Raw genomic sequence first — 22,733 nt, forward strand, 5'->3', positions numbered from 1 at the left:
TGATGAGGTGAATGTAGGTTCATTTTTGTGCAAGCAGTCCCTTGTATTTAACATCGAGGAATAAATTATAAAATTTGAGTTTAGCTTGTAAAACTCTTTAGTTTGCTTGATTGTGTCTTTTCTAGCAATATCGCGTACACTTCTGGGGTGATTCTTAATTCATACTAGATCAGCATACACTATGTGAGTGTGTGCGCGAAAGGCTTAATAGTTTGCGAGTGCTAGACTGACATAGTGGGTGGTAATTATATTTTCACTGCGTAAGCCCCTACGGCACCTATCGTATTGTCATTAATACTCTAAAATTAAAAATTACAGCAAAAGAATTAGGATCATAGTGTAAAAGTAATTTTTGTGTAACTTGCTCCACAACAATTTAAACTAACAATTGCGGCTGTTTGGATTTCTGTTGGAAGCGCCTAAAGTTTCGAGCCTACTAAATGTGATAAACGAATGAGGTCAACATTGCTCATTTTGTTGCATCAAATAAGTGTTTTCCCCTCCATCACTGTGCAATCCACTCAATACCTTCCTACCATTGTTGCCGAGGCCAGTGCCACTCAATCTGCCTATGAAGGTGCCGACACCTAACGAATTGTGTTGCGTATGTACACTGGAAACAAATGTGGATGCATTTTTGTGGCTTGATGATCACATAATAAAGGCGTTGGATCAACCTATTGTAACCAAGGTTTGTCACAAGTCGACAATCGTTTCAAAATTGCTAACTAAAGGATAAAGACATTCCTTGAAATCTTTAATGGACCAAGGAGCAAAGAATTCCACCTCATAGAAGGGATTGCCCACTGAAAACGATGCATTGCTGAAGTTGTGGAAAACCTCCAAGTACCACCTTTGCATTTAATAACATCGAACCGATGGAAGATAAGTTGAAACATCAATGACTTCAACTGCTGCAGTGTTAGGCCACCTCCAATTCACATTGTGAATGACTGAGGACAGTTTAGCTTGCTCATCTACCCTATAACCAAAGGTACTCTATAGAAATGGTGGATCAATGTGCTTATGGATGCTACAGATCCTATCATAATCAAATGCTCTTTCCATTGCGCACAACATACTAAATCATAGGTAAAAGTGCAGCCATCTATTTCATCAGTTATTTTCCAACTCCAGGCTCCTATCAATTTCTAATTATATTATGATTACCGCATTGGTATATGTCAATTTACGGTGTATTGCAACATATGCATGAGATTTTCTATTCTTTTCCTAAAAATCACAAAATTCAAGAAACCAATTCAAGAGAAATTTTACTAAATCATCAAGTGGAAGAAGAATGCCAAAGATATTAAATTGATCAACCTGGAATACATGTTCATTCTCAATCAATAATTTCTGGCATACGACTATGTTAAATTATTTAAGGCACTTAAATTTATTTTAAATGTAAAGAAAAGGACACATGGGAGGGATTCTTCACTATTGAATTGCCATAATAATATCCTTGACAAATAATTACTTTCAATTCTTTCCTGTAGTGCCATACCTGACAAAGCAAATTAATAAAGTTAGAGATTGGGGAAAAAATAAAGTTAGAGAAATTGCTATTATGTGAGACATAAAAGGGCACAATAAACACCAAACTTATCAATGAACATAGAATTGTAAATTATTAGGCATTAACATTGATATGAGATACATCCATGTGCTGATGTACATATTGGTTTCACATTCAATGAAAGTATAAGTTCAGGGAGAAAAGTGGAGATGTATAGCATAAGATTTCAGAGCCTTATGATTTATTTTGTATTGCTTTTGCAAACCTATTATTTATAATTCCCAACTTCTTATCTTTTGAGTAATGTTGAATTTTGATTGGCAATAGTAGATAAGTTTTGATAAATTGACTTATCTTTATCACTAAAGGAAATTTAAAAATTAAGGTTAATTGTACATTGTTTGTCATGTCAATGAATATTGAACTTGGTTTAAGAAATAATATATGGGGTATTTATAATGGTATTGATAGTTTTAGAATGTGGTAGGGTGTATGTTTTTATTATGTGGCTTGAATGTATAAAAGTACTTGTTTACTCTTGTAAATAAATGGATACTACTAACATATACATGAGGGGATAATATGGATTTTCATTCAATACTTTTTGTTATATCATTCGTGAATTTTGTCTAATAGAAAGATCTATTTGCATAACGGCAACAAATGTCAATTATTCAACCTATAGGGATGTACGTGTAATTACACCAAATTTTAATGAAATACGGTGCAATTATCCCTTATATGAATTCCAATATTAATTCAGTCTCACCATCTAAGTGTGTGAACCTATTCGAGTAAGAGTATTTGCAATAGCTTAATATTACTACGAAAAAAGAAAAGCGGGATTTGGGGTGGATTGGACGATCGTTCCAAAGCCCGTTCCATATAGGAACAGTCCTTGGCACTCTTGAGGAACTGAAATAGGTTGCTGATGTCACGATCCTCCTTTTTTTGATTTATGGTTTTGAGACAGCAAAAACATTACCAAGGGTATTCTAAAGAAATTGTTACAAGTTGTGTTCTTAAAAACGGTCCAAACTTGTAACGATAAATAATTAAAACTCAATTTGGAATGCAATATGAAAGGTAGGGACGGACAAGAGAAGACTGATCCTAAGTGTGAGAAAAAACGTGATAAAAATAACAGTTGATAAATCTATTCCAAATTGAAGTACAACTTGGGATACTTTTATTACGTAAGAGAATGAGTATTATAACGGCTGTTCCTATGTATGTTTTATTTCAAACAAAATATGTTACAAGTATCGTGACAGAAACTGTTACAATGTGGAATGGTTTTCATGTATTAATAATATATATTACTGAAACCGTTCTAAAAAGGGCACAACGACTATATTTTAACGGATATATAACCGTTCGTGCATGTGTTCGTAAGACTATTATAGATTATGCATCAACGACTATTTTATAACAGCTATTTTTGTGTGCCAGAAATCATTCCAACGACCGTTCAAAATTTTTCTATATATATGTTCCTTTATTTCCATTTAATCTCACTATCTTCTTCCATTCTTCTTATATTCTCTCTATTTCCTAAATCTCTCTAATATTTATTGATCTCTCACTATCCCATTAATAGTTGCATACTCTCGTTCATCAATCTTTCTCAAATTTTTATTGATATTTAAAGTTATTTTAATTAGGTAACAACTCTCACCCTTTTTCTTTTGTCAATTGCTTATATTTGTTGTACTTTTGTGAATTGAATTTAATGTTATAATATATATATATGTGTGTGTGTATGAGTGTAGGACTCATAATGTTAAAACAGATGAGCAGATAGATGTATGAGAAGAACTTGCATAGGAGGGCGGGTCATACGCTGGAGTTTGTGGATGGTGTTATTGCATTTATAGAATGAGCCAAGTCTCAACATGCATATATGGATGGTGAGAAAATTAAGTCTACATTTCGGAAGTGCAAAAACGAAATTTTCAAAATCCCGGATGAGGTAAATTTTGACTTGTATAGTTTTATGTCGGAATATTATAATTGGAGTTCACATGGTAAGAAGAGGGTGCAGGAGTACTTTGAGGCCGTCACCGCGCCCCTTTTGCAGGAGGAGCAAATTTCCATTGCTCATGAGGAGAAAGGTACCAATACACACTGGGGTGATGCGATGCAGATGGATTGGGCACAGAGGATTATTTTCGATACTGTCGGGCTGGCTTTTTGGTCTAATCATAACTAGGATGGTGTGCCTGATGATGGTACAAGGTCTTGTCCTACTGATGTCGGGCCTAATTCATATTACGGCAGGGCCCCTATGATTATGTGTCTGGGTTGGTAGATCGATTTTATGATGTAGTGCATGCTACCGAGCAGCCGTTGTGGAATGGTTGGACCAAATATCAAATGGCATCTATTTATTGAGTTGGTGAATATTAAGTCCAAGACTCATTTTTCTGAGCAACATATGATCGAATATCCTAGTGGGCTAATAATATATTGCGCGAGCGACCACACCTGCCCCTCGATTACCATAGTATGAAGAAGTTGATAAGGGACTTGGGTTTACCTGCTGAGAAGATTGATGAGTGTAAGAATAGTTTCATGTTGTACTAGAAGGACAAGATTCATCTGGACTACTGCAAGTTTTGTGGAGAATTTAGGTACAAGCCAACCAGGGAGCGAAATCTTAATCACAAGAAAATCCCGTATTCCATTCTTAGGTACATGTTGCTTACCCCTTGCCTGTAGAGGTTGTATGTTTTAAAAGCGATTATCAAGCAAATGACGTGACATGCCAACCATTAGACGAGTGCGGGATCCATGTGCCATCCATCTGATGTAGAGGCATGGAGGCATTTTGACCGGACATATCCTGGTTTTGTAGCAAAGCCCCCTAGTGTTAGACTGTGTTAGTGCACAGATGGGTTCGCACCGCACGGACAGTATGGTCATATATATTCATGTGGCCAGTTATACTTACATCGTACAATCTCCCACCGAGAATGTGCATGAGTTTTGACTATATGTTCTTGATGGTGGTGATCCCTGGCCCTTTCAATCCGAAACGTTTCATCGATGTTTACTTGGAGCCGCTGATCGAGGAGTTGCAGAATTTGTGGCATGTGGGTATATTGATGCACGATAATGCAAAGAATGAGACATTCATGATGCGCACCATGAACTACCTACCCGTCTATGGGATTGCATCTGCATGGAGTACCACTGGCATTATTGTTGGAATAGGTGACCAGAAAGCTAATTGGATTAGCGGTTTTGGGAACTATTCAAGCGATCTTTATTCAAGTAACATTTCCCGATAAATATGTTAAGTATTCATCTTTGATATATGTATCTATTGTGCTTACCGATTACATTAAGCATTGCTTCAACGTCACAATAGATGCCCACAGACCATTTAGATAACCCATGTAGTTGGGTTGTGCATTGGATGGCGACTGAAACCAACTTCTGAGTGTTGGTCATAAATGTTCCAAGTCGAGCACCTTGAGACTGGGCATTGAGAGTCCTATTAAGACTTGTATTAAGTAGTACATTCATTGGATGAGTGTCATGTTTCATCGACGACAGACATTGGACGTCTATGCAATTTCAGTGGGTTAGTTGACAAGGTGGTCAACTGGCTAAACTGATTCGCGAGGATCGTCATATGGAAGCCTTGAAGGATTGATTAGTATGACTTGAGTCCCCGACTTCCATAGTACGAAAGTAGTCTTTAGACTTGAGGAACAATGGCAGTCACATGCGAACGATTGTTGTATCTTGGATCTATGCACGAGGTGATTATGTCACAGACATGATCAGTATAAGTCTTGTCCAGTGTAGTCAAAATGTGTAACGAGGACAATGGTTTCCAAGAAGAGGATCAATCCCCTGTCTGTATGTGACAGCAGCATCTCCTATACACTTGGAGACGTGTTTATGCCTCACAAAACCTGTAGCTACTATAGTTGATTGAATAGAAAATAGTTTTCTATGTCGAGCAATTAAGCGAAATAAGGTCTAAGGTATTAAAGCATATTTACCTAGTTTAGGATGGGAACTAACACCAAATTAGATCGAATTTAATTAATCGGTAGTGTTGGACACTAGCCCAAGTCTAGCTGAAAGGTGAACCTATAGAGTCACACAAAAATAATTGTGGAAGGACTAGGAATTAATTCCAAAAGATGTAAATAATTGGATTATTTACATGTGGGATGATGTATTGAATGGATAGCCTAAGATTAAATTAACTGGATTAGTTTAATTGAACTTGTCTTAATTAATAAATTAGATTTATTAATTAAAGAGAATCGGACTTATGTCTTTAATTGGATTAAATGACATTGGGCTTAATTTAGTTTGGATATATTAAATTTGATTTAATTAAATTCATTGGGCCTTGGATTTATTTTAATTTGATTAAATGAAACCTAGTTAATTGAATTAAGGCCCACTAGCAATAGAGTTGACTTTTATTGTTGGAAGGAGGGTTGGTCAAATTGCACTTTTGAAAAGTGTAGACTTGACCATATTTGGAGCGCTTCTTATATGACATGATTTGATTATACCATATAGGAAGGGGGTTGTCTTATAGGTAGGTGGAATATATCTAGATACATTTACACCTTCTCATACAAAGTATATATATGTGTTATCATCATTATTCGTAAGATGATAACACATAGTGAATAGTGTAGAGAACATACGCTCCATCTCTCCTCCCTATGAAATTCGACCACCCCTTTCTGTCTCTCTCATCCCTTTTGTTTCTCTAACTCTCTTTCATCTAGGATTAAATGATGAGTAGTGAGAATTTTGATGAAGGGAATACACTAGTTAATAGTGTAGTTCTCTTCGATCATTTCTTCCAACCGGTTTTGATTTCTTCTACCAAAGAGATCAAACCTTCTTGCCATGGTGTGGTGTGGATCATTTGTAGAGGCTCCTATGTCAGAGCCTAGGGTGAACCTTTATGCACGATTTCGGGTTGAAACATAAATGAGGTAAAGTTTCATTTAAAATACCGCTCTCTTTTGTTAGATTTATCTATAGTCTTGTACATTGGGATTTGTTATTTCTTTTTTTTTTAAATCCACATACTACATCCAATGCCCGAGAACACCAAGGGTACACCCCTTGGTTGGTCGTAGATTAATCTTAATTTGCATATTTTATTACCGCTTTATTTTTTTTCGCGCTTTCGTTCATGCGTTCCCGGGCCGATTCACTTGTTTTTTTCCTTATAGCTATGGGTTGTCCAGTTTGTATGGATGACACTCGTGCATTCTATTTGTAGAATGGTAGGAAGGTGTGCTACTTTACTGCTACAAATAGTTCCTCATCCAAGACCATCTGTACCGTAGTAAGAAAAAGCCATCCACTAAGAACCGAGTAGAAAGGAAGATTGCATGTCAAAACAAATCCGCGGTTGGGTTGCAGAGTCCAGTCCTATAGTTGGAGTACCGTTGGAACTCCCACCCAGCTACAGTAGCGAGCATAAGTGGAATAAGAAAAATATCTTCTAGGATCTTAAGTACTGGGGAGCGCATCTGATATGACACAATTTTGGTGTCATGCACATTGAGAAAAATATGTTTGACAATATATTCAATACCGTGATGGACATAAATGGAAAAATGAAGGACAATCTGGATGCAGAGAAGAACCTGAAGATCATATGTAGTCTTTAATCGACCGGAGCTCGAGGTGGACGAAAGGAGACCGAACGTGATACCCAAAGCCGTATATACCATGACGGAGGAGCAGAAGATGAGGATATGTGAATGGATTAGTCATCTTAAGTTTTATGATGGTTACGCATCTAATTTGGCTCATTGTGTCGATATTAAGGAGCTGAGGATGCACGGCATGAAGAGCCATGACTGTCACATATGCATACAGAAGTTGATCCCAATTTCCTTCTGTGAAATGCTTCCTAAGCATGTGTGGAGTGCGTTGACAAAAGTCAGCCTTCTATTCCAAATTATATGTTCGATGATGCTGGATTTCAACAAGGTACAAGAATTGGAAGGTAATGTCGCTACCATCTTGTGCAATCTCGAGAAAATATTTCTGCCATCTTTGTTCGAATCAATGGAGCACCTAATTGTTCACCTATCATATGAAGCGCGCGTGGGAGTGCCCGTGCAATACAGGTGGATTTACCCATTTGAGAGGTAAGTACACGAGTTATTTTAGTTTTTTTAAATAGTTCTATTGTCATATATTTTTAATAAATATTCATTCGAATAGATTTCTCCGAGACTTGAAAATAAAGGTGAAAAACAAAGCACACTTCGAGGCGTCAATTGTTGAGGCATATCTTGTTGGAGAAATCGGCCTATTCACTTCTCACTACTTCGAGTTGCAGACTCTTTGCAAATGGAACAAACCTCGTACAAGTGATGACCTCACGATGAATGACAATCATATCCAACAATTTATTTTCAATCACCCTGACCGAGCAAGTGGTGCCTCAAAGAAGAGGTGGCTTAGCGCCTCAGAGCATCACATAATCTAAATGTAACTCTTGTACAATTGTGAGGTAGTCACACCATACTACGAGTAAGTGTAAAGATATCAATAGTTTATAAAATTCTTATTTAGAGTTTTAACCTATATATTGATATGTATTCTATTTTTTTAATACAGGTCATTCTTGAATGAACTCTACGAGCACCATCATTCGGAAGACCCCAACATTGAACTACTAGTAGCTACTGAATTTAAGGATTGGTTCAAACGTCGTGTAAGTAATGCCTTATGAATTGTGTCATAACAGTGAAACCATCAGTCCTCAATTTTTTCTCTAATATGTGCATTGCAGGTGAAATCTGAATTGAATTACACAGACAACGAGCTGTTGAAGTTGCATTACTCGGGTCCTATCGCTGAGGTCACAACATTCCTGTGTTACTTTATGAATGGTTACAATTTCCACATTGAACGTCACAGCGTAGGCAAGTCAACTATAAACTATCGGGCGTGTGTGAAAAGCTCATTTTATATAAACATAGACATTGATTTCTACGGGATACTCGAGAGATAGTTTAGTTAAATTACCCACTTAATCCGAACATGCACATCATTTTGTTCGAATTCCGTTGGATCGATCACCTTGTTGATATAAATTTCAAGAAGGTATACCAAAAGGATGAACCATTCATCCTAGCACAACTAGTACAAATATACTACAGGAAATACCCTACCATGAAGAGAGACAGAGTTGCTTGGATGGTTGTATGCAAAACCAAAGCTTGAAGAGTCATCGATGACTCTTGATGGACTGAAGTCGAATTTTAAGAAGAGGAAACAATACCTACTCCACAAGTTGTTACGGACAAACATAGTTATGACCAACATGACCCAAATGGTATACAATTAGCCGTTGATCTTTTTGTTGCAAATCATCAAGGAGAATGTACATCCTGCTCGAAAAATGGTGAATCTGATAGCGAATCTGACGAAGATAGCTTTGACGAGGATTACGAGATTGAAGAAGACAATAATTATGATTGAAAGTTTACTGTTTCTCTGATCAAACATTTGTAAAAATTTTTGTAAAAATTATTGATTAAATATTTCTATAATTATTCTGTATTAATAATTATATATATCTTTTACAAAATAGTTTAAATTAGGAATGGTTATAAGTAGCCCACGCCGTTCCCAATTTGAAACAATCCACAAAAAGACCGTCCTTTCAATTACCGTTCCTTTTTGTAAGTGAATAATGTTAAATATCAAGCTGGAACGGACAAATAAATAATAACCATTCATGAAAATGTTACAACATTCTATAGAAAAGCGAGGGAAATTCAAAATCTAAGAACAGTCAAAATAAAATAACCGTTTCTAATGGAGTTCAACACAAATTTATTTTGGCGCCAAATAGAAAGTGGAGGAAAATTTATATTTAGGAATGGTTGTTAAATATTACCACTCCTAATATGAATATTATTTAAACCGTGCATAAAAGAATAAACAAACCGTTCCTAATATGAATATAAAGCAAACCGTGACTAAAAGCATAAACAAACCGTCCCTAATCATAACAAAAAATTCATAGTTCACTTCCCGGGTACTATATTTGCGCATCCACGAGCCTGATTAATTCCAAACTTAAACACATATAAATACTACATATATGTTAATATATATTGCGGTTTGATTTAAATCACATGGTCTGATTGACAATTGCATCGTTTTGAACCTCGTTGGTTGTGAATCAGATACGATATCTCAATATCCGTATAACAAAAATGTCCAAACTTCATCTAATGTAGTCTTTTGTCGATTTAATTATATGTAATGGTCTCATTAGGCGATCCAGTATAACAATATAAGATGCTAGTTACATCTATTTAAGACTAACAATCTTGGATATACAAATATACTTGATCTGCTAAATATGTATCAATTTAATAAAAAATATTATATGTGTCCAATGGTCTTAATTAATTTATGGTCTACTTTTCTCTGATCATTAACATGTCCAAAATGATTTTTCCTTCATTTATTATTTTTCAGTTGAAAAGGAAATATATTTGGCACTAAACTAGGAAAAGTCGTGTTAAATATAGGAACGGTTATTTAAATGCCCTCGTCATACGATGTCGTTTTCTGATAAAATGACATCATTTTGTGTGTATTGGACCGATTTTAGGAACACTTTTCCTGACCATGCCAAAATGAGTCCAAATTTTCGTCAATCCACTATACAAGAAACAACATCGTTTTTCTTATTTAGGAATGATCTTGGTAATGTAGTTAAATAAATGACCATTCCCGGACCGTACCAAATTTTAGGCAAAATTTCACTTTTGGTCCCACTAGATAGGGTCGTTTTCACTTTTAGTCCCTCGCTTTACGTGGTCAACACTTGTAGTCCCAAAACCTTAAATTTTTAACACTTTTAGTCCCGCACTGTTAAAAACTGACGGAAACTGCACGTGACAGTCACGTGCCGTTAGTCAGCTGCTATCGTAAAAAATTGGTCAACTGGTAAGTTATTTCAGACTTTAGGCAAAATGTTCTTCTCCCCTTTTCCCCAAGTCCACAAAACAAAGTCCCTAAATCCCTAATCCCCCAAATCCCCTTTCCCCAAATCTGAAACAATCATCCCAGTTTTTGGAGTAAAGAGTGGCGGAAGAAGATGAGCTTGAGGCACCAAGTGCTCGTCGATTTTCTAGACCCTAAGTACGAGAAATACAATTAGTAAACTTGCAAACTCTTTTTACGATTTCAATGATATTGAGGAACATGTACTACTCTGCTGGGCCAATCTGAAATGTTGGATAGCTTTCAACTTGGGTAGGGTAAACGCTATAGCTGTGAACATGCTTTAGAAATTCTAAATTAACTTTGATTAGATGTGTTGTCAATTCTCTTAGATTTTGAAAATGAAATAGCTTTCACCAGAATGAGTAAATTCAATTTAGTTTCCTTAACATCTTCCTACTATGAATAGATTTTTCAGGCAGACTTTAAAGTTGGAGATGAGAATTATATCCAATTCATTTTTTTGGAGAACAAGGCTGCGGGAATATTGTTAAAATAATTTCGAAGGCTTACGAGAAATATGTTGTTGTGTATGTTATTTTTGAGATATTTTGTGGTCCCCCGATATTATTGTTTTCAATTTCTGAGGATAAATGGGTTTGTTTTTGTCCATATGTTGTTGTGTGTGTTGTGTTTTAAACATATTTTTTGTCCCCCAATGTTATTGTTTTTGGTTTCTGAGAATAAAGGCATGTGGTCCATGCATTTGTTTCTCAGAATAAAGGCATGTTGTTGTGTGTGTAATGTTGCTTTATGTTTCTGGGGATGATAAATTATTGTGCATTGTGGTCCCTTTTTCTGATGCATGCTCTTTTGTTTTTCTTTTTTTTTTCTTTATATTTTTCAGGGAATGAACCTTTTATCACTATCATTATGTATCATGGGGGTTCAATTATTCATAGCCCTAAACCTAAATATGTGGGTGGGATTAAAAGTAAGTTTGACTTTGTGGATGTATTTAATGTTACTGTGGAGTACTTGAACAAACTTGGTGAGAAGTTGGATTACATGGGGCCTAAACAATTTTACAGACTACATTTGAATAAATTTACACAACTCAAGTATCAAACTGATATTGTCAAATTTACTGAAGCATACAGTCCCAAAAACAGAATTTTTACGTTGTATCTAGAGTGCGTAGAAACCCCAAATAGTCAGCTTGGTTCCTCAAACCCTAATGTTGAACCCCAAATGCAAACAAATGTCCAAAAAGGGAAGGGGGTAGTAGTGGATGATGGGAATGATTCTGAATTGAATGAAGTAGAATGGGATGAGGTTTGCAGACTAGTGGATATGTACGCAGATGGTAATGAGGGGGAGGGTACTGGGACAGATGATGATGATGAGATTGGGGTAAGTGAAGGGAAGGGGATGATGAGAATGATAGTTTACAGGACTCTGAGTATGATGGGGAGGGTGATGATTCAGATGGTTGTGGGGATGAGGAAAGTGGTTAGGAGGATGTTGAATCATATGACAAAGAGGATACAACATCAGGTGATGATGTATGCTCAAGTGGAGATGATTTTGACTCTGTTGCTAGTTTTGATGAGGAGAAAAAAGAACCTGATCATGTTTTCAATTCTGTAAACAAATATGATCCTCACTTTGAAATTGGGATGATATTTAGTAATAAAACAGAATTGAGAGAGGCAATCCACAATCATGTTGTGTGTACAAAGAGGAGTTTGAAAATATTCAAGAATGATAAAAGAAGAGTTTATGTTAAGTGTCTCGGGGATGGGTGTTAATGGAGAATGCATGCACTTAAATTTGGGGAAGAGAGTACATTCCAAATCAGACAGTATAACCAACACATAAATGTGCTAGATCATTTAATGTGAAGAATGTGAATAGCAAATGGTTGTCAACCAAATATGAAGATGCTTTCAGAACAGATCCTAAAAGGAATGTGAAGGGGTTTAGAAAGAATGTTAATTATGTAGTTGAAACTAATGTTATTTATGTGCAGTCAAGGAGACTTACAAGATCTATGTTCATTGAGTCATCCTCTGGACCAAATCTTGCAACTTCTCAGTCAAATACCACTGGAATGGTAAAAAAAATTCTATGTTCATCTCCTTAAACTCATTTTTCTTAGTCCATGTTCATCTCATTAAGCTGATTTTTTGTAGATAAGTGAACACATGCTCCACAACTTTACACAATGCTCAAAAAGTGAACCAATCTTCTATTAGTGGAGTCCCTTGTCTCACAAAAGGAGGAAAGAATTTTATCACAATGATAAACTTAAGTGCAGCATTGGATGCAACTAAAAAGAAGAAGAAGAAAATAGCTAAGAAGGCAAAATGAGATGCATTGGCAGTAAGTTTTTTGGCTTGTATAGCAATAGATTTTTGATGACTTGTTGGCAGCCGTTTTTGGTTTGTATAGCATCAGGTTTTTTGCTTGTATTAACAAGGGAAATTTGTGAAGTTTCAAGGAACAAAATATTGCTAGTTATTATAAGAAGACTTTTGTTACTTTTGTCAAAACCAGTGCATTTGAGTATATTTCTTGTTTTTTTTCAATTTAATTTATTGCTTTTGTGCAATTTAGTTTCCATTTTTATTGCTTTCAGAATTTATCCTTACACATTTAAACACAACATAAACTATAATTACTTGCAAAAAAGGCATATTCATTAGTCCTTTTACACATAATTGACCATTACTAAAAGGTCATCTAGTAATATATAAGAACATCAAATAATGCATAATAACTTAATTGTTCAAGCTACCAACATACATAACAACAGCAAAAAAAATCCAACCATTCAAAATTTGATTTCTTCGACGCAATTTTTGAATTTCTTCTTCTTGCAAATTCAATTGGCGCAACAAACCGGGAATTATTACGGTAGCTCTTAAGCACATTGGTGGATCAAACCACATAAAAAAAATCCACATCCACCTCTACCTCTCCTCGAAGAACAAGTATAAAACCTTCTACCTGGGTTGTCATTTGTCCATGAGGTCCTCAAATGAGCAGCTTTCTGACAATAGCATTCAATATTTGAAGAATTTTGAGATGTTTGTGACATCTTTTGGCCTATGAAAAAAAGATGAGAATGTTGTCTGGTGTTTGTGGGTTGTTTAGATATATATTAGCAAAAAAATGTGTCTTTGGCGCCATTATTTTCCTCCAAACACTGTACACAAGCATTGTAGTCTGTTTTCAGCACCAATTTAGCAGCTGACTAACGACACGTGACTGTCACATGCCGTTTCCGTCAGTTTTTAACGTCACGGAACTAAAAGTGTTAAAAATTTAGGGTTTTGGGACTACAAGTGTTGACCACGTAAAGCGAGAGATCAAAAGTGAGAATGACCCTATCTAGTGGGACTAAAAGTGAAATTTTGCCTTTTAATATATAAGTGACACTTAGTAGATTTTTCTTCACTCTCTCTCTCTACCGACAACGTTTGGGCTCCCCCCTCGCTGCCCCTTCCTCTTCTCTTCCTCCATTCAGTCGTCGTCGTCGTCCATCTCTTGTTGCCTCCTCCTCCGCCTCCACTCGTTGTGCCTAGGTTAGTTTAGTTTATTTTTATTTTCTATTATTTTTGCTGAATATTTTTAGAAATTTTTTCATCTTGCTACCCTTTCTGAGACCATTCACACCCTACTCTCCTTTCTAAACATTCAACCTTAGAAACTATTAGGCCTATTACCTCAAAATTCCAAGGAGTAAGAATATATCAAAAACTTGCAAAACTCATTTATTAAGATTATGAAGAAATTAGATCTCCGTATTCTGGACCCTCACAAATTCTCACAATTACCAAAGAATTAAGTCTGATTCACAAACTATGAATTTCTTTATATGGATATATCCAGGAGTTGCTTGACTTTGATACCATCAAGTACTAGGATATCACAACCGAGATAAATTTGAGTATAACAACCATTACTGAAACTATGCAAGGAAATACAACGGATCTCAAAAGAGATAAATATACAAATTTATATTATAATAATTATGGAATAATAATTAATTAACAAAATATGAAACAAGAGTTTGAGACAAGTATAGTTGAGAAAAACTTACTGAATTTTCGAATTTGGATACATAAGGAATTTTATAGAATAAACTGGATGTACAAATATATGAACTATCAAAGAAATCCGATTTCTATATTCTTGTGTATTACAAAAGAACTGAGAAGAAATACTTTTGGCAAGAAGCTATTGCTAGAGAGTAGTAAGTGTGTGTGAAAAATGCTCAAATTTTGGTTTTCTCTCTTCCAATTACCTCCATCTAGTGAACCAATTTTGGATTTTTGTTGGAGTGAATTTGATGCCGAAAAAAAAGTAAAAAGACATGGTGTTTTTCTCATTTTGTTTGAGGAGAAAATGTTGAAAGGCTTTGATAATCCTGACAAGATACTAGTGGATAGTTTTTGTTGCGAATATTCTTGAATTCATATGGACTTTTTCCCCAATTAGACAATCAGAGGATGCAATTTGTGAAAATTTTTCAGTAGCCAATTTGTGAGGTGTTGGCTGGGGCTCCTTTAGGGGGCATATTTTGAATGAAAATGGATTTTGTTGAAAGATGTCCTCATAAAATTGTTGAGTTTTTGGTGGATCTTCATAGATCCTGTTATGCCTTTGATCAAGGAATGTTTGTCATTTCTGCTGGATCACTTTAAGTTTATCCGTTGATTCGTTCATCTTCAATAATTACATCAAGATGAAAATATGATTTTTCAAGGTATGGTGAATTTGGGAAATTGGCTGGTGTGGAATTTGTTGGTGAACTGGTTGGTCTAGTAGTAGAAGTCCCTGCAATATTTTTGTACGTTTGGGTAAGTTTGGAAAGAGCAAGAAGAATTGGTTTCCCCAATGGTTAAAGTATAATTTGGAAAATTGAGTATGTTAGTTATCTAATTAGTTGGAGGGCATTTTTAATTTTACAAAAAAAAAGTGTGACAGTGTCATTAACCGTCATTTGTTAGTATGTATCTCCTTTTATTTTTATATTAGTATAGATTATTATAAATTAAAAAATAAAAAAGAGAATTATTTCCCACGTTATAAGTGACTATAACTTAAAAACAATGATAGAGATCAATATATATACTTTCGATCACGACCAAACAAAATCAATACAAGCTTAGGTATCGACCATGGCTAGCCAACATTGTCATGATTTTTAGCAGTGTAATTTCACTTTTCATACCAAAGTATACCCCTTTTCAGTTTGAGTACCTCAGGTTTTCAAGTCATTAGATTTGATATCCAATGTTTTTAATTTTCATCCGCCTGAGTACCCTCTATTAAGTTGACCGTTAAAACAAATGATCAACCCAATTTTAGAGGAAATAGGCGTGAGCTTGTCTATATAAGGACATATTTGGCTGTCATTTTATTCAACACACGAAAAAAATTCTACTTTGATTCATTTTAATTTTAATTTTATAGTTGAGGATAATAATTTAAAATAATACATATTTAATTCAAATTTTAGCAAAAAAATACTAATTCAAATCGTTATAGAAATATCAATTCAAACATTCCTCCGAATTCAAATCATTATGTAAACAAAAATGTGTACTTATGTAAACATTCCTCCCAATTAGCTGTTTGTCATTTGCACAATAGTTTGTGGTTGGGACAATGTTTTTTAAGGCAATTGGGTAGGATTTTTTGATTGAATTGAAGGGGATAGAATTTGTAAAGGTTTCTGATTTTGAGGACTTTGGGGTTTCAGCAATTGCAATTTTTCTGGTGTATTGGAGTCTTGAGAGAAGAGTATTATAATTTGAGAATTTGAGATGGACTTTTTCTAAAGGACTTACCTTTAGCCTTGATTCTTTTGTTGATTTTGACATTCTTGCAAAAATTTTCTTGTCAAAAAATCAAGAATATAATTGCGAGTCCCCTTAATATATTCGATATCAATATCAAAGACTGATAATAAAGCTTTTCATCTAGCAAAAATTTATTTTGAAACTAAATTGTTGACATCCTTCGTAAGCACATTTTTTGGAACCCTACAATCTATTTTTAAAAGAAAATTTTGATTTAATAAATCATCTTGGAATTTAGAAATGCATAAAACAATAGATAGATTTTTTTTTTATTATAGGATAATTTTGGCTGCAGTCTTCTCCAAAATAATATTGTACTATCGTTTCTTTTTCTTCAATAATTTGACTAAGAATGCCTCCATATCCTATTTCAGATGCATCTGTTTGGATAATTTTAGGTGCAGTGGGATGACATATACTTAAACAAAGAATTTCTTTAATTTTTCTTTTTAACTTCTTTACTAAATCAATATGAAGTTGATGACCATGGTGGTGGAGGAGTTTTTATCCTATCATATAATGGTTTGCATATTTGTCTAAGGTTAAGGTTTATGAGACATAATTTAAAACTACTCAGAAATCTTTGTAATTGTGTTTTATCTAGGACTTGTTCTAGAAATTTTTCTCCAAATTGTAAAGATCTTTGGATTGGGAAAATAGTTACTTGGTGGATTTGATGCCATAAAAATATGACATTTGTTTGGAAGAATTTTGTTTTTGGGGCTGATACAACAAGACCATTTTCTTTTATGAGTTTAAGGAAAATTTGCAGATTTTTCTAGTGTTTTTCTATATTTTTCATTAAAAACTAAGACATCATCGATATAGACTATGGTAAAAGAGGTATATGGGTAAAAATATCATTCATAATCTTTTGGAATTTTAAGGGAGCATTAAAACTAAATGGCATAACATTCCATTCAAATTGGCTAAAAGGGAGAGGAAAAGCTATCTTATAGCTATCTTTTTCATCTATTTGAATTTGCCAAAATTCAAACTTTATGTCAAATTTAGAAAAAAAAAATTGCATTATAAAGTCTTTTAAGAAGATCTGACTTATTGGATATGGGATACTTGATCCATCTTAATGCTTTATTTAGAGACTTGTAATTTATCACTAACCTAGGAGTTCCCCTTTCTAATTCAGCATTTCTCTGAGCATAGAAGGTTGAACAAGACAAAGGAGATTTTGAAGGACGAACTAAATTTTTGTTAAGAAGATCTTGGATTTCTTTCTTACAGTATTCTGATAATTCTTGGTTCATTTGGATTTCCCTAGCTTTGGTTGGAATTTGTTCTTTCATCAAAATCAGTTTCATATGGGAGGGTGATAAAATATTTTTTTCTTTCCCAAAAAGTATTTTGTAGTTCAGAATAGACTTGGCTTTGTATTTGGCTTTTGAATTCAAGGATTTTCTTTTGCACAAAAGGAGCAGAGATTTGTTCTTCTATTTTCTTGTGAGAAATTTCATCCTTTTAGGAAAAGAATTTGTTTTTCTTTATTATTAATGTTTTCTTGGAATATGAAGGTATCTTGGACAACTTTGATGTCTCTTTGGGTTACAAAAAATTGAAATTGAAATAAATTTCTTTCCCATTACTTTGGTTCTAATTCCTTTAGAACAAACATTTATTGGATAGAGCATTTGAAGGAAAGAATTTTCTAAAATTATTGGAGTACTAAGGTCTTTAACTAGAACAAAACTGGTTTTGGAAACAAATTCCATCATTGAAAATATTTCTTTTGAAAGTTTGAAATTAATTTTAACAATGATTGAATTAGCAGCTGAAAGTTTTTCTTTGGTTTTTTGCAAAATATTTGGTAGGGATTAACCCTTCTTGGATGCAATTCATGTCAGCACCTGAATCCATTAATGCAATAGCAGTTAATTTAAAATCATCAATAACTAGATTAATTTTTACGTACCATTTTTGGTAGACAATTCCAGAGATAGAGTTGACGAATGATTCTTCTTCTTCAGAAGTCTTAGATGGAGATGCTTTACTGGAATTTTCTCTATAAATATGATTTTGGAGTTTTATAATTAAAACTCTTGTTGTAATTGGTCATAATTTTCTTTTAGAGTTTTGACCTCTCTTTTTAATTGTCTAACTTCATGTTTTAAATATAATATGGAGACTTTAGAGTTGGAGGATTCAAACATATTCATAATTTATGAAAAATCTGTTTTGGGAGGAGGTTTCGATTTCTAAGGAATTTCATTTGAGATTAATTCTTGGAGTTTATGAAAATAAGTGTCATTGTCTTCAAGATTTTGAGTTTTTTCAATAAGATCTAAGATTAAGAAAAATTGATTGGTTAAAATAGCTATTTGTTTATTACAAAAGTATAATCCTGGGGGAGACCCAATACATTTATTATTTTCTTCTGGGTTAGAATTCTGGGACTCTTCTTCTGAAGAAGTATACCCTTCTTCTTGTTCGACTTAATCTAATTGTTCTTATAGATTGGGGTTTTCATATACCATTTCAAATATTTTTAAGTCTTCTTCATATAAGATATTCAACAATTGATTTGTTAAATCTTCTCCTAAACTTAATTCATGAATTTTTTGTCTCGTCCTACAACTATTGGCATAATGACCGGGCTTTTGACACTTGTGACAGATAATGGAATTAGGGACTTTTGAATATTTTTTCTTAGGGAAACTCTTCTTTGAAAATTAGACTTAGAAGGGATTTTAGAAAAAGGAATTTTCTTTGAAAACTTATACCTATGGGTGTTATGGTGCTTTGTTTTTGAAGAGGGTGATTGTATGTTTTTAAATCCAAATTTTTCACACTAACTTCTCAGTTCTTTTCTGGTAGTAAGGTTTTGTTTCTTTAATTGGCTTTTAAAGTAAAATCATTACATAATTGTAATCCTACCAAATTAACATTATTATTATAATTTATCCATAAGAAAGAGATGCAATATTTCTATATTTTTTCTTAATTTTCTCACGGACTTTTTCTGTAAAGAATTTTGGTAAACCTAAAATAAATTTTTCTTTCCAAAAATAACTATCTACATCACTTCTATCATATATTTTTGATAGAAAAACATCTTTATACCATCGAAAACCATAGAGTTTTCTGACTTTGTAAAAATTTTGTACTTCTTTCTTGATATATTTCAGAATTACCGATAAAATGAATGATAATAGTATAATTAGAGAGCATATTGCATTATGAATTGGTCTCCTATCATCACTATTAACAATATTTTCTTTTGCATCTCTTTTAACAGTTGAAAGAATTTGGATTTTTGCTTCAGGAGTTATGGTATTATCCCACCATCTTTTTAATCGACTGCTAAACCCTAAAATAAGATTTTTTGCAGCGTCTTCATTTGATAGGCATGCCCTTTCTTTATAAATATTTGATACCATAACCATTTATTTACATAAGCTAAGAATTTGATATTCAGATAAGGTATCTAAATTCCATTCATAAACTTCCATTAAAGGATCTAAAATTTTGGACTTCTTTTATCCTTAGATCAGAGGGAGTTTGTTTGTAATAACTGCTGTAAGATTGCAAATTTCGGACAGGGTAAATTGAATTTGGAATTTGTTTTTATCAGAAGCTTCAAGATTTTGTTCAATTATGTTAATGATTTTGTCTTTGCCTAGATCTCTTAGTCTTTCTTGGATTCCTAAAAGAATGAATTTTTTTTTAATTTAATTTTGGTATATAATCATAAATTTGAAAAGGAAGACTATCAGCAGTAACATTAAAGATTGGATCTTTGGAAGTAATTATGGAAGAAGATGAGGGATTCAGATCTCCTTTTCTGAAATTTCTTCAACCTTAGTTTCATTTCGATCAATTATTTTCCTATAGAATGGAGAATTTAATTTGAGAAATTATTTTGCTTGGTATAACAGTACTTACCTCGTTGGTGGTTGGCTCACTAACAGGAAGGCACTTGATGACTTGACCTTTTATGGAGATTCCCGATTCCTCTAATGGTGGATGTTCATTGGAGACTGTTGACCCATCAAGTTTCGTCCATTTTTTTTAGAGTTTTTTGGATGAGTGTTAATTTATCTTCTCCATATGTTTGACATAAATAAGAGAAAAAAGGAATATTTTGTTTAATGTATGACATAGACTCATACCATTGAAATTTGATGTTTGCTCGTTGAGATTCAGAAAAACTACTCATGAACCATTTCCTATCTTCTGAAAGAGAGTCTTTTTTAAGAAAATCTTTATCAATTTTTTGTAATAGTAAGGATCTGTGGGAGTGCAGAATTCGGAGGTCCAGTATCCTCATAATCTTGATAAATGGGTTGTGCAAGATTTTGATTTATTCTTATTCCCTAGAATTTTGAGGTAGTAGGCCTAATAGTTTCTTAGGTTGAATGTCTAGAAGGAATAGCAGGGTGAGAGTTTTGTTGTAATGTTTTAATAATTTTGTTTATTTTGCACGAGACGCTCCAGAAGCTGATGGACGATCATCAACCCAGCCCACGGTCGACGACCATGATACTCTGGCCGTATCAAACGCTTTTGGTGGCGATGATCGAGCAGCAATTATGGCTAGCTGCAGTCGAGGGCAAGAACAAGAGTCGTGTATTCGGCCTTAGTTCTGAGGCCTACGCCTCCAACCGGATATTCACCATCTCCACCGCCACCGCCAAACTTGGACATGGAGGATCACATGGTTCGGGTGGAGATGATGATGGTCGACATGATGACCACAATGAGGTCCATGCAGGCCAGCTCCTTGACTGGGGACCATCACAGCACCTCTCCTGTCCCGAACAAGGACGATATGGACATCGCTGATGAGGAAGATTGGATAATATTTTATATTAATATAATATTTTTTTCCTAATGATTCATATTCATAATGTTTATTACATTCCATTATTTAATATGTACTCAATTACTTAAAACCATACATATAATTAAATTTAATAATAATTATAAAAATCTAATTATTTAAAAATTTTATAATGAAAAAAAACAGGAACAATTTTAGTAATTTTAAATAAAATATTACAAATTTTACAAACACCACCGTCCCAAATACCATTGCTAAAATAATTCTACAAAAGTATTCATAAAAAATTTTGACTGTTCCTAAATTCATTCCAATCAAAATAATGCATACACCATAATGTGTTCCAAAACAAAATCCTAAAACAGTTATAAGAGACTGTTCCAAATAAATAAAAAATCGTGCCTAATAAAATTCCGAAAATTGAACACCATACAATTCCAATGACCGTTCCTAAATATATCACCATCATAAATAACAACAATTCCAAAATTCAGCCAAAAGTATTACAAAAATAGTTCCAAATTTATCCCGAATTAAATTATATAACGTTCCAAAATTTATCCAATGTGTTCCTATCAAACAAATCAAATTTTCATATTTAAATACACTATTAGGAAGGGTCAAGACTGAAGAACAATGTGACACAATGGGGAATGGTCCTCCATCAATTGTTCCTAAATTTTAGGAACCTGTCTATAACGACGGAATGCATATCGTTCCAAAGACCGATTCAAATTAGTTTCTTCAATTTCAAATCATTCCAAAAGGCAAAAAAATGTTCCAAAATCCGGTACAAATTTCACATTTTTTATAGTGTACAATTAATTATCATTTTTTTTTTGTTAAAAATAAGTTGAGAACAGTTATACTTTTGAACGACACAAATTAAGTTTATTTAAGCCAAAAATTATATATGGTTGGTATAAGTACCGAAAGGGATTAATGATTTCGTAGAAATTCTCATTGCCTTTGGAAAGGAATTAGTGATTCCATCCCAAAAACATGGTATTAGCTATTCCTCGAGCTTGGGAATGGAACTTTTTTCTTCTTAACAAACCTTGTCATTTCATTATACAAAGAATTAATATTTCTGGGGTATATTTTACCAAGTATGGTTTTTTTATTAATCCAAAATATTGTTTTGAATTAATAACAAATTATTGGGAACAAAAAATTAATTCATTGATTTTTATATTTAGTTTTAATTGTTATTAATCTAAAATATTTCTTTTTTTGAGTATTGAGACATAATTGTAAATGCAATGTGATCCAATAGATTCATTCATTTGTTTGCTCAAATTAATGCAATTTCTTTTGCAGAAAATACTATCTATGTGTAGATTCTAGCAATAAATTATTTTTTAAATAAATAAATTAATTTTTTCATATATATTTTTTAATAACATATAAGATATTTTATAAATTGCTTATAACATTCTATAAGTAATTTTTTAAAATATTACTATTACCACAAAAATTATTTTATTCCATCACTAATCATTTCTTTCTAATTATTAATTGTGTGAATGAAATCAATTAAGGAATGACAATTTCATCGCTTTTTAAT

Source organism: Sesamum indicum, linkage group LG5 (genome assembly GCF_000512975.1).
Source record: "Sesamum indicum cultivar Zhongzhi No. 13 linkage group LG5, S_indicum_v1.0, whole genome shotgun sequence".
Taxonomy (NCBI): domain Eukaryota; kingdom Viridiplantae; phylum Streptophyta; class Magnoliopsida; order Lamiales; family Pedaliaceae; genus Sesamum; species Sesamum indicum.